Source organism: Scyliorhinus torazame, chromosome 3 (assembly GCF_047496885.1).
Source record: "Scyliorhinus torazame isolate Kashiwa2021f chromosome 3, sScyTor2.1, whole genome shotgun sequence".
Lineage (NCBI taxonomy): Eukaryota > Metazoa > Chordata > Chondrichthyes > Carcharhiniformes > Scyliorhinidae > Scyliorhinus > Scyliorhinus torazame.
The window spans coordinates 245,268,988-245,283,110 of NC_092709.1; the positions used below are offsets into that span (position 1 = coordinate 245,268,988).

At 53.9% G+C, this 14,123-nt stretch overlaps 1 protein-coding gene across 1 annotated transcript in view; it reads right to left on the bottom strand.

The window, feature by feature from the left end:
* Positions 1 to 14,123, bottom strand: part of parp8 (poly (ADP-ribose) polymerase family, member 8) — a 629,329-nt gene that overhangs the window by 258,470 nt on the left and 356,736 nt on the right. The window lies entirely within an intron of this gene.

The window sequence follows — 14,123 nt, forward strand, 5'->3', positions numbered from 1 at the left end:
AGCTGGGAATCGAACCTGGGACCCTGGTGCTGTGAAGCAACAGTGCTAACCACTGTGCTACCGTGACACATTCGTTATGAATACAAATGCAACAAGGAGATACTGGACATAAGAGAATCACAGAATGGTTGCAGCACAGAAGGAGGCCGTTCAGCCCATTGTGTCCATGCTGGGTCTCTGATGAGGCAATTCACTTGGTGCAAACTCCCTGCCTTTTCTCTGGAGCCCCTTTTCAGATAATGATCTAATTCCTTTCGGAAAGCCTCAATACACTCTGTGTATTCCAAACCCTGGGCGCGATTCTCCGACCCCCCACCGGGTCGGAGAACCGCCGGGGGCCGGCGTGAATCCCGCCCCTGCCGTGTTGCGAATTCTCCGCCACCGGTGATTCGGCGGGGGTGGGAATCGCGCCGCGCCGGTCGGCGGAAATCCCCTGGCGATTCTCCGGTCCGCGATGGGCCGAAGTCCCGCCGCTGTCAACCCACGCCAGCCGGCGTGGATTGAACCACCTTTCGAACGGCGGGACAAGGCGGCGCGGGTGGGTTCCTGGGGGGGGCGCGGGGCGATCTGGCCCAGGGGGGTGCCCCCACGGTGGCGTGGCCCGCGATCGGGGCCCACCGATCCGCGGGCGGGCCTGTGCCGTGGGGGCTCTCTTTTCCTTCCGCCTTCGCCATGGTCTCCACTATGGCGGAGGCGAAAGAGACCCCCTCCACTGCGCATGCGCGGGGATGCCGTGAGGGGCCGCTGACGCTTCCGCGCATGCGCCGGCCGGCAAATTCATTTCCGCGCCGGCTGGCGGGGCACCAAAGGCCTTTCCCGCCAGCTGGCGGGGTGGAAATCAGTCCTGCGCGGGCCTAGCCCCTCAAGGTAAGGGCTCGGCCCCTCAAGATGTGGAGAATTCCGCACCTTTGGGGCGGCGCGATGCCGGACTGATTCGCGCCGTTTTTGGCGCCGGTCGGTGGACATCGCGCCGATTGCGGAGAATCCCGCCCCCTAACTTTGCTGCATGAAAAATGTCTTCATTTTGTCGGCATTGCTTTTTTTGTCAATTACTTTCAATCTTTCCCCTCCAATTCTCAATCTTTCTACCAATGAAACAGTTTCGGCCTATCGACTCATTTCAGACCGCTCATGATTTTGAATTCCTTTAACAAATTTCCTCTCCACCTTTTTTTCTCCAAGGAAAACGGTCACAAATTTTCTAATCTTTCCATGTGAATGATGTTCCTCATCCCAGGAACCATTCTCATGAATCTTTTCTGCACCTGCTCTAATGCCTCATATCCTTCCTAAAATGTGGACACAATACTTCAGTGGAGGCTGAACCAATATTTTATACTTGTATCTTATATAATTAACAGAAAATCCTGGAAACACTCAGCAGTTCTGGATGTACCCGCATTAAAATTCTTTGGACTCTGGAATGGTTCCTACAGACAGAGGGTAGGTTTAGCTAGAGCTGGTTTAGCTCAGTGGGCTAGACAGCTGGTTTGTGATGCAGAACAAGGGCAGCAGCGCGGGTTCAATTCCCATTTCAGCTTACCCGAACAGGCGCCAGAATGTGGCGACGAGGGGCTTTTCACAGTAACTTCACACTTGTGGCAATAAAAGGTTATTAATATTATTACATAACCCTGCTATTCAAAAAGGTAGAGAGAAAACAGGGAATGATATACCAGTGAGCCTAACGTCAGTAGTAAGGTAGTTGCTAGAGTCCATTATCAAGGATTTCAGAGCGCAGCACTTGCAAAGCAGTGGTGTAATCAGACAAAGTCAGCATGCATTTATGAAACGGAAATTAAGCTTGACAAATCTACTAGAATTCTTTGAAGATGTAACTAGTAGAGTTGACTAGGGAGAACCGGTGGATGTGGTTTGTTTAGACTTTCAGAAAGCTTTTGACAACGTCTCACATCGCAGATTACTATGTCAAACTAAAACGCATGGGATTGCAGGTAGTGTCTTAATAATAATAATCGCTTATTGTCACAAGTAGGCTTCAATGAAGCTACTGTGAAAAGCCCCTAGTCGCCAAATTCCGGTGCCTGTTCAGGGAGGCCGGTACGGGAATTGAACCCATGCTGCTGGCATTATTCTGCATTACAAGTCAGTTGTTTAGCCCACTGTGCTAAACCAGCCCCTTGAGATGGATTGGAAGCTTGTTAATAAACAGGAAGCAAAGAGTTGGAATAAATTGGTCTTTTTCCAATAGGCAAGCAGTACTAGTGGGACACTGCAGGGATCTGTGATAGGACTCCAACTGTTCACATTATATATTAATGATTTGGACGATGGAACTAAATGTGTTATCTCCACATTTGTAGACGATACAAAGTTGGATGGGAGGGTGAGCTGTGATGAGGAAGCAGAGATGCTTCAGCGGGATTTGGATAGGCTGAGTGAGTGGGCAGATGCATGGCAGATAAAATATAATGTGGATAAATGTTAGGTTATCTCAAATGGCCACTCAAATGGCTCAACTGAGCTTCATGTGGGTGGCCCAACTGCCAGATTCTCCGCGACTGGCATGTTAGCAGGAAGGTGTCAGGCATTTTCCACGTTGCCTTCCCGTACCATTTTGCCAGCTTTACTGCAGACCATCGCCAAGTAACTGTGAAAATTGCAGCTAACATTTCAGGTTGATGGTATTTCACCAGAGCTGGATTCATTACGAATAACAGTAATTAAGGGTGTAATCTTCCGGAAAGATTTCCCAGTAGTGTAGCGAGCGAGAATTGCCGCGGGTTTCCCCGAGCTCGGCTCAGTGAGGCCAGCAACACTAATCAACGTTAATTGGTCCACTTAACAAGACCTCACGGGCTTCCCGTCCCGAATGCCGGCTCACCTGCTGATTCGCTGGGACCGCGCGCTCCCCACCCCACTAACAACGTCGATCAGCACTTAAGCTGCAATTGCTCAGCCAAACCCAGCCAGCTGGCAACAATGGTCCCAAGATTTGGGGAGGCTCCTGAACACAGTGAGGGCCAGGAGGGATGTCCTGTTTCCCCAAGGGTCCTGGAGGTGAGCCACAAGGCAGCGAGAACTGCCTGGGACGAGGTGGGGGCAGCATGCAGCTCAGGCATTGTGACCAGGAAGACTGGCCTCCAGTGTCGGAAGAAGGTCTACACCGGGCAGCACGAGTGAGTATCATAGAATCATAGAATTTACAGTGCAGAAGGAGGCCATTTGGCCCATCTAGTCTGCACCAGCCTTTGGAAAGAGCTCCCAACCTAAGCCCATGCTTCCACCCTATCCCCATAACCCAGTAACCCCACCTAAACATTTTGGACACTAAGGGCAATTTATCATGGCCAATCCACCTAACCTGCACATCTTTGGACTGTGGGAGGAAACTGGAGCACCCGGAGGAAACTCACGCAGAAACGGGGAGAATGTGCAGACTCCGCACAGACAGTGACCGGGAATGGAACCTGGGACCCTCGAACGGTGAAGCAACTGTGCTAACCACTGTGCTACCATGCCCCCAACATCCCAAAACCCCCATTCCCCCCAAGGTAATATCCCCTCAGGCGATCTGCAACCTTCCCTCCATCCCCCTCCCCCTTCAACCCTCCCTCCACCCCAACCCTCCCTTCACACCCGCCTTCACAACTGTGAACCACGAGTGTGGCTAACGATGCCTTCTCTGTGCCCCCGCCCCCAGGAAAAGCTCTGCCATAAACAGTGAGAAAGGGCCCAGACTGACGGGTGGGGTGCCGGACTTCAGAATTCTCACCTCCTTCGAGTAGCAGGCCCTGGAGGTGACCGTTGTGGCCGAGGACAGACCGGTCACCCGCACGGAGACTGCCGGATGCCGCAGAGATGAGGAACCATGGGCCCTACCGGAGGACCTGTCAAATGTGAGTAGTGATTGCCTTACTGACTAACCCATTCCTCCCACTGACCACATGTCCAATCTTCTGCAGGCCCTCCAGCCGGCGGTGCCGGCCCGTTAGGGCGGCCTCCTCTCCTGACTCCAAGGGGAACACCTCGGAGGAGAGCTCCATGGAAGCAGCCAGGCAGATACATACACAGCAGTGGGAAATGTTACTAGTTAGGCTTCTGGGATGCAATCTGGTGAGCACCACACTGCTGCTGATGTACATCTGGTGAAGGCAGGAACCCCCAGGCAAGACAGCAGTTGGAGGTCTCTGGATCCCTGGAACCCTCTGGCTCCCGGCCTGATGCTGAGCCTCTGGAACAGAGTTACCTGGAGCTGTTGGAGATGATATGGAGCGGCCAGGAGGTTCAGAGGGAAATGCCAGCACCACTCCAGCAAATCCATAGCCACTTGGAGGAGTCACAGAAGCTCCGGGCACAGGAGATGGCGGTGGCAATGCGTGGCATCGAGGCCAACATTGCTAGGGTGGCGACCGCAGTGGAGAGTCTGGTGCATGACGTGGGCACCATGACTGAAGGTGTCCAAGGCGTCAGGCAGTCGGTGACGGACATGGCTGACGGTCTCGGCAATATGTCTGCCTCACTGGGGAATGTCACCCAGTACCGGGCCAACCTTGCTGGGGTTCTGCGGGATACATTCCACTCTCAGATGGGCATGGCCACGGCGCTGCGGAGCTTGTCCCTGTCACATGTGGGCATGGCTGGGGGACTGCAAAGCATGGCCTACTCACTGAGGGGCATCACCTTAGGCGTCAACACGATGGTGCGGACTCTGGGGAACCACCAGAGCTGGCAGAGCCAGGTGATGCAGGGGTAGGCGGGGCTCGAACCAGCTGTCCCTACATCCCAAGGTGAACCCCAGGGCCCTATGGGCACCGACCGGGAGGAGGGGGCATGCGTGCCAACCCGGGCCCGTTCCATGGGGCAGCGACGGTGGCCACCAACACCCGCGAGCTCCACCCCTCTGATGAGGCCGCGTCTCGCAGCCAGCACACGAGACAGGGCCGCAAGGCTGTACATGTGTCACCAACAAGTGAGCCAGGGCCCTCCGGCCCCAGAGCACCCAGAGGACGCCCGCCAGGGGCATCGAAGGCCACGGGACGAGGTAAGCAGCTGGCTGCTCCCACCTCAGATGTGCATCCTGGGGACACACGTAGATGTAGTAGTAGAGCTAGGAGGGCATCACTGAGGGCACTGAGGTAGAGGGGAGGGGTTATGTAGGGGGTGGGGAAAGGGGTTGGGGGTTGGAGGACGGCACTATCGGGAATGGGGTTTTGCATAGCACATTAAATAACTTTTTACACAAAGAATATGATGCTTTCTTCCGCAATCCGGAACACCCCCGCACCCTTTGCCTGTCTGTCCAGGCAACTCCCCCTCCTCATGGCACCCACCCACCCTCCGGCTGTGGTCATGTCCTGGGAGCTGTGTCCAATTCCCTGGGCATTCGGATGTTGGCTGCTGCGTGTGTGGTGTTGACTCCCACATAGTTGTGGAAGTCACCACTAGTTGTATTACATGTATTATGGCACTGCCCGTATAGTAGAAGGCATATGGGTAAATTCCTGCCTGCTGGCTCCGCCCAGTAGGCGGTGTATAAATGTGTGTGCTCGCCGGTGCTGCAGCCATTCTGGTTCCAGCAACAGGAGCCACAACATCTTTGCTCAATAAAGCCTCGATTATTCCACTACTCTTGTCTTTGTGGTCATTGATAGTGCATCAATTTATTGAGCAAAGATTTTTAAAACGATGGATCTCTGCATCTTTGATGTCACCCGGCATGTGCGCCCCGTGGGCGCCTCCATCTTCGGCGCCATTTTGGACAGCATCTCAGAACCCCTGCTCGTCTGGCCGTTCATCGCCTGCCGCTACCTCCACCACCGCTGACCAGCCCGAGACCTCCCAGCATCTGCCGCAGCTCGTCTCGATCACCCTGGATCAGTCCCGGCGCCGCAACCTCGTGACCGCGACGATGACGGTGAAGATCGATGGGCACGAGATGACCTGCCTTTTTGACTCCGGGAGCACAGAGAGCTTCATCCACCCCACTTCGGTAAGGCGCTGCTCCCTCCCGGTACACCCCATCACCCAGAAAACCTCTCTGGCCTCCAGATCCCATTCTGTGGAAATCCGGGGGTACTGCATCGCGACCCTCACCGTCCAGGGCGTAGAGTTCAGCAACTTCCGGCTCTATATCCTCCCCCACCTCTGCGCTGCTCTGTTACTTGGCCTGGACGTTCAGTGCCATCTCCAAAGCCTAACCTTAAAATTCGGCGGACCCCTACCCCCCCTCACCGTATGCGGCCTCACGACCCTTAAGGTCGATCCACCTTCACTGTTTGCGAACCTCACCCCGGATTGCAAACCCGTCGCCACTAGGAGCAGACGGTACAGTGCCCAGGACAGGACCTTCATCAGGTCTGCGTCCAACGGCTACTGCGGGAAGAGGTCATTGAGGCGAGCAACAGCCCCTGGAGAGCTGAAGTGGTAGCAGTAAAGACTGGGGAGAAGCACAGGATGGTCACTGACTACAGTTAGACCATCAATCTGTACATGCAGCTCGACGCGTACCCCCTCCCACGCATATCTGACATGGTCAATCAGATTGCGCAGTATCGCGTCTTTTCCACAGTGGACCTGAAGTCCGCCTACCACCAGCTCCCCATCCGCCCAGAGGACGGCCAATACACTGCGTTCAAAGCAGATGGCCGCCTCTATCGCTTCCTGAGGGTTCCCTTCGGGGTCACTAATGGGGTCTCGGTCCTCCAGCGAGAGATGGACTGAATGGTTGACCGGTACGGACTGCGGGCCACCTTCCCGTACCTAGATAACATCACCATCTGCGGCCACGAGCAATAGGACCACGACGCAAGCCTCCAAAAATTCCTCCAGACTGCCAAACTTCTTAATCTCACATACAATAAGGAGAAATGCATGTTCCGCACCAACCGCTTAGCCATCCTTGGCAATGTCGTGGAAAATGGAGTCCTAGGGCCCGACCCCGACCGCATGCGCCCCCTCATGGAATTCCCACTCCCCCACTGCCCCAAGGTCCTGAAACGATGCCTGGGGTTTTTCTCCTACTATGCCCAGTGGGTCCCTAATTATGCGGACAAGACCCGCCCACTCATTCAGTCCACAGTTTTTCTCCTGATGACTGAGGCCCGCCAGGCCTTCAACCGTATCAAGGCAGACATCGCCAAGGCCACGATGCACGCGGTCGACGAGTCCCTCCCCTTCCAGGTGGAGAGCGATGCATCGGACGTAGCTCTGGCCGCCACCCTCAACCAGGTGGGTAGGCCCGTGGCCTTCTTTTCCTGCACCCTCCATGCCTCCGAAATTCGGCACTCATCTGACGAAAAGGAGGCCCAAGCCATTGTGGAAGCTGTGCGACATTGGAGGCATTACCTGGCCAGCAGGAGATTCACTCTCCTCACTGACCAATGGTCGGTTGCCTTCATGTTTAATAATACACAGCGGGGCAAGATCAAAAATGACAAGATCATGAGGTGGAGGATCGAGCTGTCGACCTATAACTATGATATCTTGTATCACCCTGGGAAGCTCAATGAGCCCCCTGTGCCCTAACCCACGGCACATGTGCCAGCGCACAAGTGGACCGACTCCGCGCTCTCCACTATGACCTCTACCTCTGCCATCCGGGGGTCACCCGGTTCTTCCATTTCAGCAAGGCCCGCAACCTGCCCTAATCCACTGAGGAGGTCAGGACCGTCACCAGAGACTGCCAGGTCTGCGCAGAGTGCAAGCCCCACTTTTACCGGCCAGATTGAGCGCACCTGGTGAAGGCTTCCTGCCCCTTTGAACGCCTCAGCATGGACTTCAAAGGGCCCCTCCCCTCCACCGACCGCAACGTGTACCTTCTGAACGTAATTGATGAGTACTCCTGGTTCCCTTTCGCCATCCCCTGTCCCGATATGACTTCTGCCACGGTAATTAATGCCTTCCACAGCATCTTCACTCTGTTCGGTTTCCCCACCTACATCCACAGCAAACGGGGATCCTCTTTTATGAGCAATGAGCTGCGTCAGTTCCTGCTCAGCAAGGGCACTGCCTCGAGCATGACGACCAGCTACAACCCCCGGGGAAACGGGCAGGTGGAGAGGGAGAACGGGACGGTCTGTAAGGCCGTCCTGCTGGCCCTGCTGCCTAAAAATCTCCTGATCTCCCGCTGGCAGGAGGTCCTTCCCGATGTGCTCCACTCCATCCGTTCGCTCCTCTGCACAGCGACTAACGAGACCCCTCACGAACGGGTGTTTGCCTTCCCCAGGAAGTCAATCTCCGGGGTCTCGCTTGCAACATAGCTGACAGTTCCTGGGCCCATCCTCCTTCGGAAGCATGTGCGGACCCAGAGGTCAGACCCCTTGGTCGAAAAAGTCCACCTCCTACATGCGAACCCGCAGTACGCCTACGTGGCACACCCCGACGGGCGCCAGGACAGTCTCCCTCCGGGACCTGACACCCGCTGGATCCCCACCCACGACCCCTGCGCCACCCACCCTCCCTCCAGCGAACCGCGCCGCAGCTCCCGCCCCAGTAGGATCCATCCTCCCACTGGTTCCACTCAAGAGTGATGAAGACGAGCACAACAGGCTCCCGGAGTCACAGGTGACCAAGTCGGCCCCCACATCGCCACCAGGCGATCGCAGAGGAGGGTCAAGGCCCCCGACAGACTTAACTTGTAATGTTTTCCACCACCCCCGCCGGACTCTTTTTTAACAGGGGGTGTATGTTGTAGTCACCACCAGTTGTATTACATGTATTACGGCACTGCCCGCATAGTAGAGGTACATGGGTAAATCCCTGCCTGCTGGCTCCGCCCAGTAGGCGGTGTATAAATGTGTGTGCTCGCCGGTGCTGCAGCCATTCTGGTTCCAGCTACAGGAGGCACAACATCTTTGCTCAATAAAGCCTTGATTATTCCACTACTCTCGTCTTTGTGGTAATTGATAGTGCATCAATCGTGTCCAGGCATCAAGGTCGATCGGAATGCTGTGTAATGATTCTCACATGCTACATGGCCCGCCTACCCACAGGAATCCACCTGGCATGTGCCTGTTGCTCACTTAACCACGATTGCCAATTCCGTATTAGCAATCGCCTTCAGCCGCGCAGCCAGAGGCCACAGCAGTCAATGGGGGTTATGGGTGATCGGTGTGGCAGACATGGACAAGGACAAGGGTTGCCCTCGGAATGGGATTGGGATCCAGGGGTTGGCATGGTGGTGCTGCAAGCGATTGCCCCCCCACTATCCCTTAGAGGCCCACCCCTGTGGAGGATCCCCCAGACCTTGAGTACGCGTGTAACAAGGCTGGATGATCACGCCCTAAGTATCAGTAACTGGGCCCTTCCAATTAATTGAAGAGTGATCATGTAAGATAATCTCAAAAGTCATCAGTCACTACTATTTTTGGTTGATAGTTAAATATTTTAACCAATTATTTGTGGAAGCGAAATCACTGCATCTCATTGATGACTGACAGCATTGAAAACTTTCAGAGTATTGTTCATAAATTAAAGAAAATAATTATGAGAACCTAGCTTCAAAATTTTGTTTGATGGTATTGTAAATGTTTATTCTTCTGGACAGCATTCCTGGCATGGGCCAGAAAAGGAGCAGCAACGCAAGACATCAATGGAGTTAGTAACATTGGCATTTTAAAAAGAAATATATTTCTCGTATGTATTATTTTAATCTGTGTAACATAAGAAGGAAATATTGCCTGCACTTTCCTTCCCTTGGGGGAATGTGCTCATCATAATAAACTAATCTTAGCTACAAGACTTCTTGGCAAGTTTCTTTCATTAGCGCATAGAGGACAAAAGAGACGGAGTAGCACATTTGGCCCCTCGAGTCCAGGCTGATCTACCTCAGCTACACATTGCATTATTCCCGCATCACTTAATTATTCTGTTTTGAATATGCTCAATTATAACTCTGGAGTAGACAAGTCCTAGAATTCATAACCATTTGAGTGAAGGCATTTCTCCTTATCTCAGTCCTAAATGGCTGACCCCTCATTCTGAGAGTGTGGCCTTTAGTTGTCGACTCAGCAGCAGCAAACCTCCTCCCACCATTAACGCTATCAGGCCACTTAAAAGGATTGTATGTTTCAGTGGGAGTTGAATACCTAGAGACAATTGTTACATACAGATGAAACCTTGGCTTCTGTGAGGGAGGAGAGTGACATTAGCTCAAAATAATCGGAGCAGACAAGCCTTCCACACTTCCCAGACAGTCAGTGAGTCACTGGAGTCTTGATAAGCCTGTTACTTTCTGGTATGACTGTGGAAGTGGCATGATGATTTTTAAGATGCAGATTGTAGAATAAGGAACTTGAGGATTCTATTTGCTAATTATTCCTGACTAGAAAATGTGTCTGTGTGCAGATGTCATATGAGAATGTGATCAGGCACAGGTGCCGCATGGCCGTTGAAAGCCACGACACCCCGCTTCTGGGATCTACACAGTTCGCAACGCATCGCGAGATTCAACGCAATCTTGCAAGATGTTGTGATGTGAATCCTGCCCGCAATAGGCGGGACCACTTTTTAACAAATATTAGAGCAAGATAGCTAGCCTCACACTAATGTGCAGATTCTTGAGGTACCTGAGGTTATGGGTTCAACTCCTCCGCCACAGAGAACCCGGACAAGCGCTGGTCCCCACAAACGGGCACCAGATGGAATGGCATTCGTGGGGGTCTCCAAGGGAATTGGAGGCCTCCAGCTGCATGTTCTTTGGGCAGGCCCTTGGCACTGCTGGTGTCACCGGGGGAGGGGTTCCGATGGGATGTGGCTGGTAGACCGATTCCTTAGTCATTTATTTGGCCCTTGGGGAGTTTCTCCCCAGTCAAGCCGCCCACACAAGTTTTCAACACTGGGAGCTGTACCCACCAGTGAGACTGGCTCCTCAAAGGTCAGGCTGCCATTTTGAAAAGATGCCCTGATCTCCAGGAGAGCTTGAGGGTCCCCACAGGCAATGTCACCCCTTGCTATGGGGCACTGAGAGCACCCATTTTCAGGCCTCCCCTTTTCAGGACCCTCACCCTTAAAACCCTCAATCTTTGAGACCCCTTCATACGCACCCTCTCTTCCCCCAAAATTCATACCCTTCCTCATCCTTCCCTTTATTGGCATGGCCCCCCCCCCTCAGGCTCAAACCCTTGGCACCTGGGCACCATGGCATTGCCACCCTGGCAGTGTCTCTGCTAGCCTGTCAGTGCCACCCAAGCACCTTAGCAGTGCCAGGATGGCAGTGCCAAGGTGCCAGGCTAGCAGTACCAAGGTTCCCAGGTGCCAGAGGGAGATCCCGGGGGCCACCCTGCCCTGTTCCCAACCACCCAGAGGTCTCCAATGGTCTGGGAAAGCCCCCAGGTGCCATTACGCCTGGACCACATTTTTGAGGACCAACACTAAACGAGCCTCTTTCAGGCCTTGCTGGGAAGGCTGTTAATTTCCAGGCACCAGGAGAATCCAGCGCATACATATTTAAATGAGGCTAATAGCTCATTTAAATATTCTGATAAGGATCTCACCCTCGCGAGGTCTGGATGAATCTCCCGAGGTGTCTCGAGCGTCGCGCATCTCGTAAGAGGCCTCTCACGCGAGTCAACGGACTCGTCATGTCACTAAGTCAGGCGTGCCAAGGCCGGTAAATCGTGCCCAATATATATACTGTGGCTACAAGAGCAGCTCAGAGGCTCTGCATTCTGAAGCGAGTAACTCACTTCCAGACTTTGCAAAGCCTGTCCACAATGTACAAGGCACAACTCAGGAGTGTACTGGAACACTCTCCATGTCCCTGGATGAGTGCAGCTTCAACAACACTCACAAAACTTGACACCATCCAGGGCAAAGTAGCCCGCTTTGAGCACACCCCATCAATCAACCTTAAACATTCATTCCCTGCGCACAGTGGCAGCAATGTGTACTATATACCAACATGAACTGCAGCAACTGACCAAGGCTCCATGCACAGCACCTTCCAAACACGAACCTCAACCATCTCTCAGGACAAGGACAGCAAATACATGGGTACATCACCACCAGCAATTTCGCCTCCAAGTCACACACCATCCTGACTTGGAAATACATCGCCGTTGCTTCATTCGTCAAAATCCTGGAACTCCCTTCCGAACAGCATGTGGGTGTACCTACACCACATGGATTGCAGCAGTTCAAGAAAGCAGCTCATCCTACCTTTCCACAAAAAATTGGGGGTTTGCAACAAATATTAATCTTGCCACATCCTTGAAAGAATAAAAGCAATCACACACACTGACCTGGATTTAGCTCAAGAACCTTTTGTCAGGAGCTCCTAGATTGGTGCATCAAGGAAAAAGGTGCAGGAATTCTAAAATTGAATTCCCAACCATGAATCTATCCTCAGAAATTCAGCTTCCTACTGATCTGCATGGATGTCAGCCAATCAACCCATTGGGCACGATTTAATTGTCGCGTTGCGCTTAAGTGAGAGCGCGTCAAGGCCATTAAATCTTGTGAGAAGCCAAAATCAAGAACCGCACCAGACGCTGAACTGTTTGCGATCTAACTGGCCTGCCTCATTGGCAAAATCAAGATCCTGCCTTAGCGTAGCAGGAAACCAATAATCACCACTTAAGGCCAATCTCCATACAATCAGCCGGAGAGCGCTCTCTGATCGAATGACCTCCCCAGCAAATGGTCACGTGGCTGCAGATTAGTACTCCTTTAATAACATGAAGCCGGCAGAAGGGAGTGCGGGAGAAGGGAGTCTCAGCGCGGTCCACTTTGCCACCCCCTGGATTGTGTGTCCCTGCTCCTCGGCAACCCCAGCCCCAGCCTGTCAGCCCCATTGACTGACCACCCATAACTCCCAGGGACCGCGGAGGCCTCTGGCTGCGCAGCTGAAGGCTATTGCTAATTGGGAATTGGCAATCGTCGTAATGTGAGCACTTCACACATCCCAAGTGGATCCCCGTGGGAAGACGCCATGTAGCATGTAGGAGCTATTACCCAGGACTCTGATACTCGATACTGTGCCTGAACACTGCAGGAGGCAACACCACAGAAACAGTGGCCAACATCCGAACAACCAGGGGCTGGGCCCCAGCCCGCGGATATTTCGGCAACCAGAGAGTGGGCATGTGGACCGGGGAGGGGACCAGCTCCCGGTCCAGGTAACATTACTTGCGGACGTCTGAGGTACAGGGTGCGGGGCCCGGTAGGTTGGGGCCCCCACTGTGGCAAGGATGCGTGGGAAAGAGGTGTCGGATGGCAGGGGATGTGGGGGTTGGGGGGAGCAATGGGGTGAAGTGGGTGAGGGAGAAATAGGGGGGCCGGGGGCAGGGGTGGGGAGGTGGGGAGGAATTCAGGACCTCCATGTCCGGGGAGCCGGGGCATGGGATTGGTGCTCGGCTCGCAATGCAGAAAAAAATGCCCGAGTCAACTGCCATTGACTCATTGCTGGAGTCAATGATTTTTAATAATGTACAAATTTGTCCGCAACTGCCCCAAACCCCCGATGGTGCTGCCCCACTCTCCCTACTGCTCCCAGATCCTCCATCCACCCCATTCCACTCCACCACTGCTCCTGCAGGGACACAGCAGGCATTACATGTGTAGTTCATCATGGGGGTTGTGTGTGGGGAGACTGCCGTATTGGGGGGGGGGTGGAGAGCATGATGGGGAGTATGGGGCCATGGGCGGCACTGCTGGACATGGGTGGGCTGGGGCACGGAGCGGTGCTGGGTGGGGGGGTGCCAGGCACATTCTCTTGTGGAAGTGGTTCGGGGGTCAACCCACCCGTGTGGCCGATTGGGGGTCATTGATCTTTTTACGGCACTGGGTGCCGGTCCGCCTGGTGACACTCCCCAAGCTGACTTCCCATTTCCTTCCAGGGCATTGGCTGCCCTGTGGCTGACCCTCCAAGACCCTCGGCGGAACAGGGCCTCCCATCTGGTCTCTACCGCTTCCAGTAGTCTGTCTAGGTCGGCATCCCCGAATCGTAGGGCTGGTCTTCTCGAAGGCATTTGCAAGCTTTGTGAGGTTGGCTTTGCAGGAGTGGTTTAAGTACTGCTCTCCCTTGCTAGTGGGGGGTTGGCAAGTGTGGTCCCGGCGAATCAGCCTGCGGGATAGTCATTTGCGGTGTGAAACCCATGCGGCCTTGTTAAGTGGGCCAATTAACGTTTTATAACGGTGACGGCCTCGCCAGTCCGAGCGTG